The sequence below is a fragment of the Magnolia sinica genome, chromosome 7 (assembly GCF_029962835.1).
Source record: "Magnolia sinica isolate HGM2019 chromosome 7, MsV1, whole genome shotgun sequence".
In the NCBI taxonomy this organism is placed as follows: domain Eukaryota; kingdom Viridiplantae; phylum Streptophyta; class Magnoliopsida; order Magnoliales; family Magnoliaceae; genus Magnolia; species Magnolia sinica.
In genome coordinates, this window is record NC_080579.1 from 68109062 (window position 1) to 68113853 (window position 4792).

Below are 4792 nucleotides of genomic sequence, written 5' to 3' on the forward strand. Positions count from 1 at the left end.
ATCAGGTGGGCCCCAATTTAGAGATTAATAGGCTGATCTGTCCGTTGGACCACTTCCCGAGATCTTCTATGGCTGAAATTTAATATGTACGGTTAATTTACGGCCCTCATCCCATGTATGAAGTTTCGAACTGATTGGATAGCGGGAACCATGTGATCTTTCATTATGGACCCTTTTCGGGCCCTTTTGGCTTGCTTTCCTCAGATCCCAGGCGTGTAAAATCTTCATTATTGGTTCTCTGGAGTCCATCCCGTGCTCTGGAGACTTTGGATCATGAAATCCATGCCTTTAACATCAATTTTCAATTAACGCTCCTGACTTCATCCTGTAACAAAAATACAATTAAAATACTCCATTAAGCATTATCATATACGTAAAATCTGGTAATTACCAAAAACTTGATGTTTAATATTTGACCCTGATCACAACTCCCAAAAAGCATTTTGCTATTCACGAGAAAAAAAAGCGAAAAAAAATTTTAGAAATAAAAGACTAATACTGTAAACAAAAGTTACTAGTGAAAAGACAGATGAGATGTGAAAATTCTAAGATTCATGAATGGTAAGTAGAATTTTCTCCTGAAATCAAGCTCACAGTAAACTTCATAATCAAGTTCAACATATTAATCCATTAATTAGAACATTTCTGAACATCGAGCTCCATGAATGTAAAGTGTAATCTCGACTTACAAATATTAAGAGATCCAATTGTCAATCTCATGATATCATTGGTAATTCGTGACAACCAAGCTTGAAACCAACACTTATCTCACAGATTAATTTTTAATTTTACCAACCTTTGATTTTCTTTATGAGCAGTAACGTAAATGAGGGGAATCAAATTCTTACCTATAGGGAGCAAACCTATGGCGAAAACTCGTCGCCTCATTTTTTATAAGTCAACTATGGAGAATCAAATCTATACCTATAGGAGCAAACCTATGGTGAAGATTATGTGACTTAGCCTTTTAATTCTTCTTTTTACCAAGTTAATCATTCAGTTATCGAACCAAAACTTAATGTGCAAGCGAGATGTGATATGTAAAATCATGACTCAATCAATGTTCACAACGTCTAATCATGGATTAACAATTCAAAATTGACTGTGAAATCAAGCAGATGGCCGAATCTAAGAGTCATTAGTTACCAACATCAGGTATCTTATAATGTTAAAATCACAACTACCCTTCAAAGTCACTTTGAATTCAATAGAAATTCAGAAAAATTTTTAAAATTTTCACAAATTTTCCTCAGGACTAAGAAAATACTGATTAGGTACCCTAATCTCCCACCCCCAACCGAAAATCTACATTGTCCTCAATGTATTAGAAATAAACAAGTAATGCACATGGGACAACGAAAAATAAAAGAGAAATGAGGGAAAGATAGTACCTGGACGGAGAATCAAGAGGCTTCCCAAAATTATCAATGTAAGAGCAAGTTAGGGCAAGAGAGAAATTAATAGAAGCGAAAATAACAAAAAGAAAAAGAAAAGAAGATCCTACCTATACCACTTTCGCAGGTGCTCTCGATTGCATTTAGCGCATGCAACAAGCCTTTAAACCCCTAGGTTACCCCTAGTGGACGAGTTGTAGTCTCGTGAGGGTTTGCGATAATGTTACCCACAAACATTGAAGTAACTAACTCAGAAAAATGAAAATGAATGAAATAAAAAGCAATACAATAAAGCAAAAGGCTGGGTTGCCTCCCATGAGCGCTAAGTTTAACGTCTTCAGCCAGACAAGAACGGACCATGAATGAAATAATCTTTATAACCAGGGTCCGCCAAAGAAATTACCTCAACACTTTCATTAACCGATCTCAGACAAGTGATGTGAGTTCCTATGAATTGTGCTATCTGAAATAAGGCAACCGACACTGTCGTCAAATCATTGAAGGACTTCGGCTCGAACGACTTCTTCTATGTTAGGATCACGCTTCCTTTGCATGTTATGCGACATTTCCACAGCATGATCCATACATATCGTGGGGCATACTCCCTGTATTTCCACTATCTTCCGTTCAATTGCTGCCTTATATGCTCTAAGAACATTAAGCAGCCTGCTCGCCTTTGTCTTCTCAGAGTCGGAAGCTATGCTGTCAAGAAGAGTCTCAGAGGGATGGAGAGGTTCCACTTTCGCTCTCCATTTTTCAGTCTCAATATAGGAGTAGAGTCGAGCAATGCATTGACTTCATGGATGGGACTATCAATGTCAAAATCCATGCCCGATTGTGCTAAGCAGGTTTCAAGAGGATCTTCAAAAGATGTACGGAAGGAGTCCTGCACAAGGCTCTCGATCATGTCCACTTCAAATATGTCATCCAAATCTGAGGGTTGTTGTTCTGCATTAAAAACATTGAGTTTAATATTCATGTTACCAAAGGACAATTTCATAACTCCATTCTGCAATTGATAATAGCATTAGATGTGGCCAAAAATGGACGACCCAAAATGACTGGAATCTAACTATGAAGATTCTGGACAGGCTGAGTATCTATAACTATGAAATCCACTTTGGAAAATAAAATTTATCAACCTGGATTAACACATCTTCACTAACACCCCGGGGCACCGTGACAGATCTATCGGCTAGTTGTAATGTTACCTTAGTCGGTTTCAACTCACCAAGTCCTAGCTGCTCATAGACCGAATATGGTAACAAATTGACACTCGCCCATAAATCAAGTAATGCCTTCCCGATCTTATGATCTCCTATGCCGCAAGAAATGGTGGGAGCTCCTGGATCCCTAAATTTAGGAGGGGTGTTATGTTGAATCATGGAGCTGAGCTGCTCTGCAAGGAAGACTTTCTTATGAACATTCTGCTTACGCTTTTGAGTGCATAAATCTTTAAGAAACTTAGCGTAAGCAGGGACTTGCTTGATAGCGTCAAGCAACGGGATGTTGACTTGCACTTTTTGAAACACATCCAAGATTTCATCAAAGTTATTTCTTTTCTTTGTTGGTGCCAGACGTTGAGGAAAGGGTGCTTTGGGCACATAAGGTGGCACATTAGTGGCTCTTGGAGAGTCAAAGAGCTTTTGGACTTTGGATGCATTGGTATGACTCTCTGCTTCATCTTGATCTTCTGTTTTAGAATTTGATTCATCCCCAGGCATCTCTATTCTGTTATCAATCTACTTGCCTGACTTAAGGGTAGTGATCGATTTGGCCTGTTCATGATATTGCCCTTGGTTGGAATTAGAGCCAATCTCATACTGTCCCTTTGGATTAGCCTCAGGTTGGCTAGGGAGCTTGCCCTTCTCTCTCTCACTCAATGTGGCGCTAGTTGACCCATTTGTACTTCCACTTGGCAATGGATTGTGCATTTGCATGTAAGCTTTCCTGGTTGGCCAATAAGGTTTGTTGGGTGTCTTTTTGGAATTGGAGAGAACTCGCATGAAAAGATGGAGTGTCGCCTCAAGAGATGGTTTCCTTGATTGTGTAGGCAGTTGTTGATATTGTGGAAACTGTTGAGGTTGTTGACTGCCAACTTGGAGGTGCGGTTGCATGGGAGGATTTCCAGATGGTCCTCCTTGTTGTGGTCCTTTTGCCCAAGAGAAATTTGGATGTCTAGCCCACCCTGGGTTGTATGTGTTCGAGTAAGGATCATTTCCAGATTTTTGAAAAGTGTTCATAGCATGAACTTGTTCAGAGAGAAGTTCTGGGAATGCTGCACCAGATGGACAAGACTGCATAGGATGGGCAGGACTAGAACATGTGGCATATGCCTCGACTTGAGCTGTTTCTGGTGGTCCATTATTTAATACCAGAGCATCAACTTTCTTTGTCAAGTTATCAAGCTTGGCGCTCAGCTCTGGCATGACTCCTATCTCATATATATCACCTCTCTTTTGTGGTTGGGGACTTCTGTCACCTCTATTTGAATAATCCCATTGCTGGGAATTTTCGCACAAGGTTTCAAAGAAGTTCCACGCTTCGACATCTCTTTTGGTCATGAATGACCCTCCCCTGGTGGCATCAACCATGCGACGGTTCTGTGGTGTCAGACCGTCATAGAAGTATTGAACTTGTTGCCACTTCTCAAAACCATGGTGAGGACATTTAAGAAGCAAGTCCTTCCATCTTTCCCAACATTCATGAAAGTGCTCGCCCTCTTTTTGTGTGAAGTTAGTGATTTCTCTACGGAGGGCATTGGTTTTGTGAACGGGGAAGAACTTGTTTAAGAACTTCTTAGACAGTTGGTCCCATGTAGTGATAGATCCAACTTCTAGAGAATTCAACCATGCTTTCGCCTTATCCTTCAAAGAAAAAGGAAACAGGCGTAGGCGGATCGAATCGTCTGAGAAGTTTTGGAACTTAAAGGTGGAGCAAATGTTTAAGAATTCTTTCACATGATGATATGGGTCCTCTTTGTCCAATCCATAAAAGGATGGCAACAATTGTATGACTCCAGGTTTAAGTTCAAAGTGTGTTGCCGTAGTGGTTGGCAACACTATGCATGAAGGCGCATTAAATTGGACAGGAGCTGAATAATCTTTGAGAGCTTTAACTTCAGTCTCATTCGCCATTTCAACAGGATTATTTCTCAATCTTTCACGAATTGTTCTTTCAATCTCAGGATCAAACGGTGCTAGTTCTATATTCAGAGATCTACGTCCTAGCATAAACTATGTTATTAATATAAGAAAGAAAACTAAACTAAGATGCAACCTATGATGAATAAAACTAAAGGAAAAAGTTATGAATTCCTAAAAACAAGAGAAAGCTATGCAAACGAGAATTGGAAAGAAGAACCCGAGAAAAGGAGATGATGAATGTCTGAAGATTTG

At 39.7% G+C, this 4792-nt stretch overlaps 1 non-coding gene across 1 annotated transcript; it reads left to right on the forward strand.

The window, feature by feature from the left end:
* The first annotated feature begins 4046 nt into the window (after window positions 1–4046).
* On the forward strand, window positions 4047–4153 carry LOC131252238 (small nucleolar RNA R71). Its single transcript, XR_009174273.1, has one exon. It is a non-coding gene; the product is annotated as a small nucleolar RNA R71 (small nucleolar RNA).
* Window positions 4154–4792: the final 639 nt, after the last annotated feature.